This window comes from Pogoniulus pusillus, chromosome 40, assembly GCF_015220805.1.
Source record: "Pogoniulus pusillus isolate bPogPus1 chromosome 40, bPogPus1.pri, whole genome shotgun sequence".
Taxonomy (NCBI): Eukaryota; Metazoa; Chordata; class Aves; order Piciformes; family Lybiidae; genus Pogoniulus; species Pogoniulus pusillus.
The window spans coordinates 1,066,973-1,081,810 of NC_087303.1; the positions used below are offsets into that span (position 1 = coordinate 1,066,973).

The 14,838-nt window shown below is 53.0% G+C and overlaps 1 protein-coding gene across 1 annotated transcript in view; it reads left to right on the top strand.

Annotated features, from left to right (window-relative positions):
- Nucleotides 1-2,411: 2,411 nt before the first annotated feature.
- Nucleotides 2,412-14,838, top strand: part of ZNF652 (zinc finger protein 652) — a 31,290-nt gene continuing 18,863 nt past the window's right edge. Inside the window, exon 1 of the mRNA XM_064174683.1 lies at nucleotides 2,412-2,701. The gene's annotated coding sequence lies outside the window, so the exon portion shown is untranslated. The remainder of the gene's footprint in view (nucleotides 2,702-14,838) is intronic.

A 14,838-nucleotide genomic window follows, 5' to 3' on the forward strand; every position in this document is an offset into this window, starting at 1 on the left:
GGAGCAGCAGGAGGAGCTGTCACCCTCCAGCAGCCAAACAGGCAGGGAAGGCAGAGTGTGACTGCTGGGGGCTCTGGGCATTCCCCAGCCAAACCATGCAGAGAAACAGAATGGTTTGGGTTGGAAGGGACCTTAAAGGTTGCCTAGTGCAAGTCCCCCTGCCATGGGCAGGGACAGCTTCCATCAGGCCAGGTTACTCAAGCCCCTATCCCACCTGGCCTTGAATATGTCCAAGAAGGAGGCATCCACAACCTCCCCGGGCAGCCTGTTCCAGTGTCTCATCACCCTCACCAGCCCCCAGCAAAGTGAGCTGCTCTACTCTCCAGCTGTCTGCTCCTCACACCACCACTGATGCCGATGGGGCACAACCAAGGCCATCAGGACAAGTGCTTTGCTTGCATCACATCAGAAGCCCTTCAGACTCCAGCAGTATTTTCACTTGGTCCTTGATTTATTTCCCAACTCTCTCTCTCTGCAGTCACAGTGTCTGCTGAGGAAGACTTCACACTGCCTTTTAATCTCTGCACAGCTCTTACTTTGGGGCAGTGAGGTCACCTTTGCTGACACCATCTAAGGATGCAGAACCCCAGGGTCAGGAAAGGCTCCTGCAATCTCCAGTAGCCATTTCAATACAAGGAGACCTCATGCTGCAGAAGCCAGGTTAGAAACCCACAGAACTGCATCTGGAAGAGGGGCTCTGTCCCTGCTAACACCCCCAGCATTTTAATTCCTGCCCTTTCCAAGGCAGGGGAGTTCTACCACATGGCACCCTCTCACCTGCAGAGTGAACCAACAGCAGCAGCACATCGCAGGAGGGACTCAAAGCTCAGCCACTTCCAACCTCCCTGCCATAGGCCACAGGCAGGGACCCCTTCCACTACAGCAGGCCACTCAGGGCCTCATCTAACCTGGTCCTTAACACCTCCAGGAGGTTGTGGAGCACAGAACCACCGAATGTGTGGGTGTGCAGCCTGCAGAAGAGGAGTCTCAGGCAGACCTTACTGCCGTCTGCAGCTGCCTGCAGGGAGGCTGTAGCCAGCTGGGGTTGGGCTCTGCTGCCAGGCAGCCAGCAACAGAACAAGGGGACACAGCCTCAAGCTGTACCAGGACAGGGTCAGGCTGGACGTTAAGGGCAAGTTGTTGGCAGAGAGAGTGATTGGCATTGGAATGGGCTGCCCAGGGAGGTGGTGCAGTGCCCATGGCTGGAGGTGTTGAGGCCAAGCCTGGCTGGGCACTGAGTGCCATGACTGGACAGGGCTGGGGGCTAGGTTGGAGCTTGGAGCTCTCTTCCAACTTGCTTGGTTCTGTGGTTCTGAGGGCCCTGGGAAGCAGCTAACACTATTCCAAAGGGGCTGCTGCCCTTCCCTTCTTTTCCTGCAGCCAAGCCTAAACCACAGCAGTGCTCTCCCCTCCTCCGCAGCTGCTCAGCAGTGGTTTCCAGGGCTGCAGAATGCGCCTGACAGCCTCCCGGCACAGGTGGTTCCCCCGCACAGCCCAGCCGGGAAGGCAGCAGCCGCAGCCCCGCGCACATCCCTGCCTGGCACCCGCGGGGACCAACAGCAGCAAAAGCAAAGTCCTCTTGCAGCTTCTCGCCCCGCACACCGCAGGGCTGGGCGCTGCAGGAGGCTGTCACCAAGGAACCGCTGCCCAGCGTGAGGGAGCTGCCGGGGCTCGGCGGGGAGAAGGGGATGCGGACAAGCGGAGCTGCGGCTTGGCAGCACAGAAGCCACCGAGGCCTCCGCCGGCTGCCGAGGGCAGCTCTGTCACCCCGGGCGGCACAAAGCCCTTTCACGGCAGGCTCTGTCCTCATGTACCCGTGAGGAAGCACCGGGGCTGGCTCTCGTTAGGGCCATTTATTCCCCCCCTTACCCAGCCCGGTTACCGGCACGCAGCGCAAACGACTTGAAGGCCTTCACCGAAGCGACAGCGAAGCCGAGGCGTGGGCCGGGGTTAGCCGCAGCTGGGCCGGCTGCAATTAGCGCGGCCGCGTTAATTACCCCAGCGGAGTAACGGCGAGGCCGCGCCGGGGGGGGCACCTCGCTGCCGCCTGCCTCTCGCTGCCGCCTGCCTCCCGCCGCCGCCGCCCCTGAGCCGCATGCGCAGCGCCCCTCACCTGCGCTCGCCTCCGGCCCGAGGCGGCCCCGCGACCGGCGGCGGCGGCGGCAGAAGGGAGCGGCACGGAGCGCGCATGTGCGCCCGGACCCCTCTGCGCTCAGCCTATGGCCGGTCCCGGCCGCGTCCCTCAGCCGCCTCCCCCCGGCGCGCTCCCGGGCGCGCCCCCGCACCCCCCCCCCCCCCCGGTTCAGCCTCTCGCGGGGGTGCGCGTGCGCGCGGCGGCGGAGTCGCGAGACTGGCGGCGGCCACGGCCACGTAGCGCTGCGGCGGCGGCGCCGGAGCGGGGAGCGGGACCGCGGCCGCCGCTGGGGGCCGGGCCGGGGAGCCTGCGGCAGCGGCTGCTGGAGAGCCGCGGCGGCTGCCGGGGGTGGGGGGGGAGCCGAGCGGAGGGAGAGGGGAGGGCCCCGGCCGCCCTGCCCTCCGCCCTCCCGCCTCGCCTCCTCCACCCGCCCTCCGCCGCCTCGCCCGTGCTCTGCTGCCCCCCCGCCACCGCCCCCCACTCCTCCGCCTTCTCCTCCTCTCCCCCGCCTCCCCTCGCCGCCCGGCATGGAAGGCGGCGGGGGCGGCCCTGAGGGGATCGGCCTGGGTGAGTGTGGGCCGCCCGCTCGGCTGGCGATCCCCTTCCCCCTTCCCTTCGGGCCTGGCGGCAGCCGTTCGGCGGCGCTAGGCCCAGCCCGGGGGTGGGTGACGGAGGGAGCGGGGCAGAGCCGCCTCCTGGCCTGGAGGGGGCAGGGGCTGGGGTGGGAAGCGCCGCGTCCAGCTCGCAGCGCCCCGGGGGAGCAGGGTGCGGGCAGAGCACCGCCGGGAATGGGGGGGGCAGAGGGGCTGCAGCCGGCGGAGTCCCCCGCGGGAGGAGCGGAGCGGGTGGGGAGGGGAATGGTGCCGGAGGGCCGAGGGCTCAGCCGCGGCTGCTGCACCCCGCCGGGAGGGGGCTGTGCCACCTGCCTGGGGGAGGGGAGGGAAGGTGAGTTGCATGAAGCAAGTGGAGGGAGGGGGGGAAAGAAAGAATTCGTGGTTGTGGCTGGGCTGAGCCGAGCTGAGCTGAGCTGAGCTGCCTTCCTCTGCTCGCCTCGCCTTCTGCCCTCGCTTTCCAGCCCCCTCCCGCCGAGCGGTGGCACTGGGGGGCTGTGTGGGGACTGCTGGCAGCCCTCTCCTTCCTCCTTGTCACTCGCGAGTTGTGCGGTCACGGTTGGGAGGGAAGGAGGTTCTCAAATGCACCTTCGCTCCTGGGACCGGAGTTGTCACTGGGTCGGTGAGGAGATGCAATGTCGCTGCCTTTTGCCGTGGCGGGTTCTGGCTCTAGAGGTGTGCGAAGGGGGAAAAGAAATGAGCTGTGAAATCCGAGGTCTTCCCTTTGGCTCCGGCATCTGCCCCTGCTCCTTGTGCTGTGCTGTGGTATGTGTGCGCCGTAGGCTTTTGAGGGAGGGGTGGTTGAGGTTTTTAACTGCTTTCTGTGCAACTTCTGGGTCCCGTTGGCTGCCTCGGTGCAGGTATTGTTGGGGTGACAAGAGATGCTTTTGAGGTAGTCTTAAGTCTGAACGCGAGTATCTTGAATCACGGCTTGAGCTGTGGCACCTGGGGCAGCAGAGGCGATTTCAGCCAGAGCGAGGGGAAGCAGCGGAGGCATAAAAAAGAGGCGAGGAATGTGGCGTGTGTTTTATTTGGCCTTTTCAGGGGGTGACCTGAGCTGTATTGTTCTGGGAATGGCAACCGGGCACATGCTTTGTTGACAGTGGTGTATGCGCGGTGCATCGGGAGAGCGGCGGTGGGCTACGTGTGTGTGCTGCGCTGTGCTGAATAAAGGAGCCGGGGATGTGCGAGCAGCGATTTGTGAAGCAGAGATGCTCTCCCCTGCACCTTCAGCTGCCACCGCCTTGCTTGTCTGCCGCTCGGCTGTTTGCCTCTGGAAGTTGGGAGCTTGCTTTTGAGGTGCATGGGAAGGAAATGCGTTTTCTAGGAGCGCTGGGGGTGTGTGAAAAGGGTCGTGGAGTTGCAAAAGGTCGCTTGCAAAAGGGGGTAGTGTTTTATCATGGAATGGTTTGGGTTGGAAAAGATCTCTTAAGGTCATCCAGTGCAGCCGTCATCAGTCGTGGCCGCTAAACCATGTCCCCAGGTGCCGTGGCCGCAGGATTCCTGAACACCTGCAGCGTTGGTGACCGCACCACCTCCCTGGGCAGCTCTCCCAGAAAAGAACCCGTTCCTAATATCCAACCTAAACTTCCCCTGGCACTATTTCAGGCCATTTCCTCTCTCATTCTCTCACCTGATACCGGGGAGAATAGACCAACCCCCACCTCACTCCAACCTCCTTTACATCCCCTTTGTGGGTCTTATCAGTCCCTATTCAAAACCTCTTTATCTGTCCTACCTGCAGGTAAAATGCTTTTGGTTTTTTCCTGCTTCAGAGAGCTGAATCCAGCACTTGCAGTACACTTGTTGTGCTGAACGAATGAATGGAGAGCCCCATCCTTGCCCCCGGGCAGCAAAAGCTTGGATTTAGGTGTTGATAATAAACTTGAGAGAAAGAGTAAACTCGGTGTAAAGGTGTAGCTGAGGAATGGAAAATGTGGAAAGCATTTTCAGAGGCCGTTTGAAAGAAAAGGACAAAGTTTTGGAGGCTTTTTAGTTGCTTTTCTCCCCTGAGTGATGGCATTGAGTGGGATGGCAGAGACTTAAAAGGTGTTATTGATGATTTGCTGCTTGCTGAGTGGTGTTTAGAGCTACTTCAGGTTCAGGGGCAGTAATTGAGGTTTAGGAAGATCAGTAAAGGTTTTGTGGCTTAAGGTTTGTGATGCTTGTTTAAAAACCAAACAGACCTTTTAAATCTTTACATGATCCAAAGAGATTTCAGCTATGGTGAAATTGTTTTGAAGGACTTAATTATGTTGTATCTTCTGAGACTTGTTCATATCTCCTCATCCACTGCTGATAAAAAGGCTTTGGAATGATGCTTCCTGAAGAGTAAATCCTTCAGCGGTTTTGTGCTAAGGGTTAGGTGAATATAGGAGCTTAACTGCAAAGCACATCAGGTCGTGTTGCAGGTGCAGGCTGTTGGGGTGCTCTGGGTTGGTTCCTCTCACCAGAACTGGAGAACGTGGAAACTTCAGGCTGAGAGGAACCATTTGATCTAAAGCTGGAAAATATTTTCTTGTCCAAGAAATTGCTTGGCTAGAGATACTTTCCCACCCCCTGTTGTTATGCTACCTAAAAAGCATGAGGTGTCCACATAAGAAGAGACCTCTCTGAGTTCATACAGCTGCATTTAGGAGAGAAGATCAGTAAGCAAGATCCCATCTCCCACTCTTGCTGTCTCTCACGTGTGGTATCGGTGCCTGCTGGAGCAGTGGTGTACACCAAGAGCATATCTGAGATGGGCACAGGTATATTTAAGGTGGTTACAAAACTCCGTCATCAGTGACCTATTTCTTCCTGGCACACTCTAATGTTGCCTTCTTAAAGCAGGAATTCCTTTCCAACCCCGCAAGAAACAGAGGTGTAATTGGAAGGAAGTGCCATCAGTTGAGGAGATTGAGATGTTCTCTTAATAACCTGATCCTGTGAGTTGTTATTAACATCTTTTTATCACCTTTTTCTTTATTTGGTTAAATCCCTTCAGCACAGAACAGCTGATCTCTTAATGCATTCTGCTGTCAGGCAGCCCTGAACCCTCCCAAGATCCAGATCTTGGCTTCTAAAGGGCAGATGAAGTACATTTTCAAGCACATCAGGTTGGTTTTTAGAGCAGCATTAGTTTATGTCTTCCTAAGTCTGTGCAGTTTGCCTTTTCAGACTCTTCCAGTGCCGAACTTGGGGCTTCCTCCCTGCCAGTAGCTAGAAAAAAAGGTGGATTTTGAAGTGGAGGTCATTTTATTAGCATGAAGTTACCCACTTTAATACAGTCGATGACATCACCTTGTGATGTCTTGAGCTTCCTCAAGCTGAGGATTGAATTCAGTGTTTCCATTCAGAAGGTGAAGTCTTCAGCTCGTTCTCCTTCCAGCTGTTCCCATGTTTTAACTACTCCGCAGGTTCCCAGATTGCGTCAGGTTGGAAGGGACCGTCCAAGGTCGTCTTGTCCAACCCCTCTGCAGTAAGCAGGGACACCTCCAGCCAGAGCAGTTTGTTTGGTCCTTTGTTTTCTCCAAAACCGAAAGGATCTCTTCACCTGTAAAGGTGTTTTGCCTGGAAGTCTTTTACGCCTTTAGGAGCACGATTTGGCCTTGAGGTTGCAAACTGTCGAAGGGCATACCCTTAGAAACGGAGTGATAGATTAACTACCTCCTGGTTTGGGTCTCTGCGGGACCTCCTTCGTGAGTCGTTTGCAAACTGGGTGGAGTTTGCTTCTTGCTGTCGAGTGCAATCCCTGCCGCTCTCCCGGCTAGTGAAAAACAGGAGAGGCTTTCCTCAGCCACTGGAGGCATTCCTTAAAACCTAAACTTCTCATCTCCGATTTCCAACTTGCCCCCTTGCCAAAACAAAAGCTTCACTTTTCCAGACGACCTGGGATGGGGCATTTCTGAGGCTGCTCCTCCCTCCTGCAAAACAGTCACGCAGGGAGTGAAACTCTGACGGTAGCTCCGCTGCCAGCAGCTTAAACTCATTAACGCAAGCAGCTTGCAGCTTGCATTAGTTTGCTTGACACTTTCAGACACCCTTCCCTCAGGAGGTTTCAGACTGTGGTAGTTTTCACACTAGAGAAACATTTTAGCTCTGCTAAGCAACTCCAACACTTTAGGCTGTGCTGCTGTCTTTTATGTGTATTTAACTTTTGAATCTTGCTTTTATTTTTCTTTGCAGTGGAAAAGTGATTTTAGGAATGTAACCTGCAAGGCAAGTGGGCCAGCGTGAAAATTGGTGACTGGAATTGCCCAGAGAGGTGGTGGAAGCCTCACCCCTGCAAGGTTTTAGGGCCAGGCTGGATGGGGGCTCTGGGCGACCTGATCTAGTGGGAGGTGTCCGTGCCCATGGCAGTGAGCTTGGAGTTAGATGGTTATTGAGGCCCCTTCCAGCCCTGACAGTTCTATGAATTAGGATCCATGTTCACTATTGAGACAAAATGTGAAAGGAAATTGGCTGTGAAGCCAACTCCATTCTATCCCAGGCACTACATACAAGCAGATAAATCTCCCATCTGGAATTTTGGAGGAGTGTTAGTGGTACCACTGTGAAGGCAGATGGGTAAGGTAATAAACCTGGTTTTTTGTTTCCCCAAGTAGAGACTTTTATAGCTGAAAGTTTACAGACCCCCATCCACTGACCCACGTTTTTTCAAGGGGAATGTGGTACACAAAAAGATGCAAATATTTGAGTTGGAGCATGGCTGAACCTCGCAGGTGCAAAACTTTGCTTTTTCCTATGGAAGAGAGTGGAAAAAAAAAACCTGTTCTGAAGGCCCCAGTTGCTTGCAGGTCATGCTTAGTTAAGCCTTTTTTTGGTGCTTAGGTGATGAAAAAAGGAATTATGGAATGTGGCTCAGTAGTGCTGTCTGAAGACAAATCACACAGGGTAACAACAGTGAATTTTAATGCTGGGAGGCAGATTATTTCTGACCAAAAGCAACCCCCTCTGTGCTGATGGTGACCATCACCTAACTGTGCCTCTGCCCTGTTTGGGGGGGGCTGCTGAAGGGGGGGGAAGGTTGTGTTTTCTAATGGCTGCAGGTGCTTTATGCTACCTATGTTAGAAAGAAGCAGCTCTTATTCTTGGTTGACCTTGGGTAGGTTTTCTCAGGCTGTCCTTTCTAAATTACAGTTTCATACCATGCTGGCAGCTCTCTCCTTAATTCCATTTACTCTCTTTATTTTTCTCCCTTTCAGGTTAGCAACTTGGAGCTGTCTCTCATATAAATGATGAGAGGTCAGAGGCAGTTCCATACCTTAACCTTTGTTTTATGTGTGTACAATCTCCCAACTTCCCTGTTAAGTGATGTGGGCTCTGCTTGGGCTCAGAATGGTTTGGGTTGGAAGGGACCTGAAAGATCATCCAGTTCCAACCTCTTTACCACGGGCAGGGACACCTCCCACTAGAACAGGTTGCTCAAGGCCTCATCCAACCTGGTTCTGAACACCTCCAGGGATCTTTGATCACATTGGGTGCTTCTGTGCTCCACAGCCTCCCTGGGCAACCTGTGCCAGGGTCTCACCACCCTCACTGGAGAGAATTTCTTCCTCATCTCCAGACTCAGTCTCCCCTCTTCCAGCTCAAAGCCACTATCCCTCATCCTACCATTCCAAGCCCTTGTTAGAAGTCACTTCTTAGCTCTCCTCTAGCCCCCTTCAGGTACTGCAAGGCTGCTCTGAGATCTCACCAGAGCCTTCTCTTCTCCAGGTTGAACAACCCCAACTCCCTCATCCTGTCTCCACAGGGGTGATTTTGCAGCCCTCTATTCGTCTTTGCAGCCCTTTTCTGGACCTGCTCCAGCAGTTCCACATCCCTTTGATGCTGCCCCATGTTTTAACTGCATGTCACTTGGTAGAGGATGTATTTTGGGACTAGGTGTCCAATCCACTTTGACATCATGGGAACACAAACTGTGGTGTGTAGATGAAATCTTTAGCAGGGACAGAACCATGTCCTCATAAATCTCCCTCACCTGCATTGTGCAATAGGTAGAACAGGCTCTGAGGATCTCCACTTTGCTTTGTTGCGATGTGTGTGTCTTGAATCACTGCTTTCACACTTAGCTAGCTGCAGGACAAAGTCTGTTAGTCAGAATGAAATGCTGACTGCAATTAAATGGTCTGAGGGGAGTGGGGGGAAGGTCCTCAATGTAATTGCAGTTTTTTGCCAAGCAGATTGGTTTCAACACATTTTTCTCCTTCCACTTGTAGCATCCTAAATTCATCCCAACCCTTCTTTTCCTATCTGGTGTCCCTCACCTTACTCCTTACACTGTTTTCGTGCTGCCTGTTTTAATTTGTTTCCTAAATTAAGTCTCTCTTCCTTCTTTTAGCTTTTCACAGCTTTTCCTCTGACCTGCAGGTTCCTTGATAAAGGCTCCAACCTTCTCTTTCTTTGATAAATTACCTACCCTGCTTAGGGTGCTGTAAAATCATTTAGCATCATCTCTCCTGTGCACAGCCTCCTTCGATTTTCCCACACTCCAAGCACTTCGAATTCAGACAATAAGATGAAGCTAATTATCCCTGCTGTCCATGGACACACTTTTTTTCCCCCCTTCTTACCCTCCCTTTGCACAACTAACCTCAATCTTAGTGTCTTGAGAGCAGCTCTGAAGAAAGAGACTTGGATGTATTGAGCTGGAAGTGAGCTCATCCAGCCCAGAAGGCAAATCGTATCTGGCTGCAGCCAGAGCAGTGTGGGCAGCAGGGTAAGAGAGGGGATTCTGCTCCTTGGCTCTGCTCTGCTGAGACCTCATCTCCAATCCTGCCTCCTGTTCTGGTGTCTCCATCATAGCAAGGACACAGCTGTTGGAGTGAGTCCAGAGGAGGCCACAAAGATGATGCAAGGGCTGGAGCAGCTCTGCTGTGTGTGCAGGCTGAGGGAGCTGGGGGTGCAGGAGAAGAAGTGCAGGTATCTGGAGAAGAGAAGGCTCTGGGGGCACCTCAGAGCTGCTGCCAGTGCCTGAAGGGATCCTGCAGGAGGGCTGCAGAGAGACACTTGCCAAGAGTGTCTAAAGCCAGGCCAGGGGGTTTGGAGCTGAGGCAGAGCAGGGTGAGACTGGAGCTAAGGAAGAATTCCTTCAGTGTGAGGGTGGTGAGACTCTGGCACAGGCTGCCCAGGCAGGTTGTGGCTGCCTCCTCCTCCCTGGAGGTGTTCAAGGCCTGCTTCAATGAGGCCTTGAGCCAGCTGAGTGTAGCTGAGATGTCCCTGCCCAGAGCAGTGAGGCTGCAGCAGATGATCTCTGAGGTCCCTTCCACCCTGAACCGTCCTAGGATTTTGCTACTCTCTGTCTTGCTTCTGACATTAAATAGAATCATAGAGTGCCAGATTGGAAAGGACCCCAGGGACCATCTGGTCCAAGCTTTCTAGGTGTGAGAAACTTGTTCCTTTTGGCCAAGAGGGAAAATAAGTTTGGGGTTTGTTTTTATTAGTGTTCTCATCCTAAAACTTGCTGCAAGGCAGCATCTCACTGCTGAGATGTGGAATTCCTGCATCACTGAGTAGATCCTGAGGTGGTTTCTGATAACTTTCTTCAGACCTCTGCCAAGATGTGGATTTAACTTGAAGCCTGCAACTCTGATCCTGGCATCTGAAATGTGTGGGGCTCGGTTTTGTGTGGTGACAGTGAGGAGAGAGAACTCCTGTCCTAAGGATATTTCTGTGATCAGCATTTTTAAATGGGTGCTTGAGCTACACAAAGGCTGAAGCCAGTTGAAAAAAAAGCTACCTGTTTGCTCCTGGTTCTTGAAAATACCTTCTCAAACCTCAGGTTGTAAGTGTCAGCCTCTGATTTTCTCCCCCCGTGTATTTCCAGTGTGTTCCTTTCCTTGCCTTGCCGTTTCATGGAACAAACTGATTATTTCTGGCAGCAAATGGAGGGGAATGCACTGTGAGCTGCCTCAGAGAACTGGTCCAGCTGCAGATGTATCCCAAGGAATGGTTCATTTCCAGGCAGGCTGACTTCCCATGGCACCTTTGCCTTGCAACCAGAAGAATGCCAGTGCTGGCATATAAATAGGGAAGGGAGTGGAGGGCCTCCTTTGGCAGCCACACGGCTTTAGATCAGATTAAAATGAGCAAATAACTTGAGCCTGAACTGAGAATTGTCCTCACTTTGCCCCCAAAGGAAATTTGAATACAAGGGGGAGATAAGATTTCCACAACTGCATATTGAATTAGAGGGAACAGTGGGAGTGAAATCCACTGTATGGGTGGGAAGAGTTTTTAGAGCTGAGAACTGCAGCTGGAAAAGATGAGAAGGTAGAACTGAACTGCTGCTGTGGTTCAGTGTCTGTTCTGCTCAGCCACTGACTTGCTTGGAGAGCTTCATGTCTCCATATCCAGCTCTGAGTTCAAGGAGAGCCCTGAAGGTAGCTTCTCTTTGCAGAGGTACAATCATGGAATCAGAGAATGGTTTGGCTTGGAAGGGACCTCGAAGCTCAGTCAATTCCATGGCAGGGACACCTCCCACTAGAACAGGTCACTCAAGGCCTCATCCAGCCTGGTCCTGAACACCTTCAGGGAGGTTGTGGAGCACAGAAGCACCCAATGTGATCAAAGATCAAAGATCACATTGGGTGCTTCTGTGCTCCACAACCTCCCTGGGAAACCTGTGCCAGTGTCTCATCACCCTCACTGCAAAGAACTTCTTCCTAACATCCAGTTTCAGTCTCCCCTCTGTCAGTTCAAACCCATTCCTCCTCCTCCTGGCGTTACAAGACCTTGTCCCTAGTCCCTCCCCAGCCCTCTACCCTTGTGCAGCACAGGCTGCTCCACAAACAGCTGGAAGCAAAGAGGTCTGGGGACAGCTCTTGGCCGAGGAAATCATTGCCTTTGGCCATGCTGTCAGCATTTTTGTGGCTCTCTTTCACCATGAAAGCTGCCAGGGAGGCTTTCTAGTAGCTTTCTAGTACCTGAGAGGGGTCTGCAAGAAAGCTGGGGAAGGACATGGTCCAGGGGCTTGGCATGACAGGACATGGGGCAGTGGCTTTGAGCTGGAAAAGGGGAGATTGAGGCTGGATATTAGAAAGAAACCCTTGCCAGTGGGAGGGTGATGAGACACTGGCACAGATTGCCCAGGGAAGGCTGTGGATGCCTCCTCCCTGGAGGTGTTCCAAGGCCAGGCTGGATGAAGCCTTGAGCAACCTGGACTAGAGGGAGATGTCCCTGCCCACTGAGGGGGAATTGGAACCAGATGATCTTCAGGGTCCCTTCCAACCCAAACCGTTCTGTGAATCCTATGAAATAGGTCAACCTGTCTTGAGTTTTCTTCCACTGGATCCTAAAATCCAAAGCTTTGAGTGTTAACCCATTCTGCACAGTGCCTTGCCAGGAGAGGAAATAGCTTTGCCAAGCTACTCCTGCCAGCCTCAGCCACCCCAAACCACCTTTGCTGCAGAACGGGTGCCCTGCTGGGAGTCCTACCAGCCAGCTTTACTCTGTGGGCAGACAAGGATCAGTTGAGGCTCCTTCAGCCGATCTCCATCTGCATATTCAAAGAGGCAGATACACATCTAGAGCCTCTTTCTCCTCTCTGGGTGGAAAAATGCTAACTTTGGGAAACAGGCATCTTGATGGTAAATTTCCTTTGTGTTTTCACAGGGCTTTGTGTGCAGCCTGTGCTGTCAGGGCAGACATTTGCAGTCTTAAAGTGATGTTTGATAATGTCTGCGAGGATAAAGGGCTGGTTTGAAAAGAAAACCGAGCACCTCAGTGCACTTTTTTGCCTTGCCTTCAAATCTATGGGAGCAGATAATGATGAAGCAAGAGTGTTTAAAGCGAAAAAAGGAGGCAGTCTTGCTGAACAAGAGGCAAAGCAGGCAGTGAAAAGTGGTTTGAAAGGAGGAGGCTAATGAGTGAAACAGTTGCCCTTCAGTGCTGGAGCTGTGGGTAGTTTGGGCACACATTTTTGCCCCACTTCTACAAGGACAGGCTGAAGGGGCTGAGGGTTGTTCAGCCTGGAGAAGAGAAGGCTCCAGGGAGTCCTAACAGCAGCCTGCTAGTACCTGAAGGGGCTGCAAGAAGGCTGCAGAGGGGCTGTTGGCAAAGGCCTGCAGAGACAGGACATGAGGCAACGGTTTGAAATGAAAGAACAGGTTTAGATTGGATGTTAGGAACCAGTTCTGCACCAGAACTCTGCAACACTGCTGGGGTTGGGCTCTGCTGCCAGGCAGCCAGCAGCAGAACAAGGGGGCACAGTCTCAAGCTGTGCCAGGACAGGTTCAGGCTGGATGTTAGGAGGAAGTTGTTGGCAGAGAGAGTGATTGGCATTGGAATGGGCTGCCCAGGGAGGTGGTGGAGTCACAGTCCCTGGAGGTGTTCAAAATAAACCTGGCTGGGGCACTTAGTGCCATGGTCTGGGTGGTTGGATGGGGCTGGGTGCTAGGTTGGACTGGCTGAGCTTGGAGCTCTCTTCCAACCTGCCTGATTCTATGGTTCTGTTCTATGAGCAACCTGATTTAGTGGAGGATGTCCCTGCTGACTGCAGGGTGGTTGGACTAGATGAGCTTTGGAGGTCCCTTCCAACCCAAACCACTCTATGATTTTGATGAGTGCAGACACTGGAAGGGACAGGTAAGCTCTTAATGTGAGCAGACAAAGCTTGCTTTTTCTTCTCTGTGTACCTTTAAGTTACCAAATAATTGGAGAAAAGGAATAAATGTGAAAGGTGTAGAGACCTGAGTGCTCCTCAAGTGCTACCTACCTGCTTTGAGCTTGTTTCATCTTTGCTTTCAGGGTTTATAGATTCCCAGAATGGACTGGGTTGGAAGGGACCTGAAAGATCAGCCAGTTCCAACCCCTTGCCATAGGCAGGGACACTTCCCACTGGGACAGGTTGCTTAAGGCCTCATCCAGCCTGGTCTTGAACACCTCCAGGGAGGTTGTGGAGCACAGAAGCACCCAATGTGATCAAAGATCACATTGGGTGCTTCTGTGCTCCACAACCTCCCTGGGAAACCTGTGCCAGGCTCTCACCACCCTCCATCTGTGCCAGTCTCTCACCACCCTCACTCTAAAGAATTACTTCCTAATCTTCAGTCCAAACCTGCCCTCCTCACACTTCAATCCATTCCCTCTCATCCTATCACTCCAACCCCTTGTGCTGAGTCCCTCCTCAGTTTTCTATAGGCTCATTTCAGCTCCTGAACCATGCAGATGAACCATGGCAGTAGATCTGAATGCAAGGAAGCTGTTAATGTGGTCACAAGGGTTTGGTTTTTATGGATGGAAGGTAGCAGGAAAGGTTGAGACCTGGAATCCATGTGTGTGTGTTGTGGTGTAGCAGAACTTGGCTGCAAGGTGGTTTGACCTAGGAAGGGGGGTGGGAAATGTGGAGGTTTCTGGCTGTGCTATCTCAAACTAGTTCCTAAGGCAGTAGAAAGCCTTCAGCTCATTAAGCAGAAGCTTGAGGGATTAGAATTGTGAAATGGGAAACTTCAGAAACTATTTTCTTTGGAGATAATGCTTGAAAACATTCCCAGATTCACAGTTCTGGAAGTCACTGCTTTGGGAGCCTTTGTCTTTCCAAAGAGATTTCTGGATCCAGCCAAAGAATTCATTTCTAAGAAGTGGAGGGGAAAATAATTCGAAGGGTTGGGTTTGAGATCGTTGGGTTTGGGGGTGTTTCTCCTATTGTAGTTGTGGTTTAGCTGCAGGCCATGATGGAATGGGAAATGTGGGCTGCTTCATTTGCCATCCCAGTGTTAAATGCTTAGAGGCAAGCAGCCAGCTCCATACAGTGCAAATATGTTGCCTGCTGTGTTAGCAAGATACCTAGCAGGGATTGTTTGAGGAATGGTCAGAGACAGTGGAAGATGAACAGTTCAGATCATAGAATCAGTCAAGGCTGGAAGGGAGCACAAGGAGCAGGCAGTGCCAACCCCCTGCCATGCCCAGGGACACCCTACCCTAGAGCAGGCTGCACACAGCCTCAGCCAGCCTGGCCTCAAACACCTCCAGCCATGGGGCCTCAACCACCTCCCTGGGCAACCCATTCCAGCCTCTCACCACTCTCCTGCTCAACAGCTTCCTCCTCACCTCCAGCCTCACTCTCCCCACCTCCACCTTTGCTCCATCCCCCCCACTCCTGGCACTCCCTGA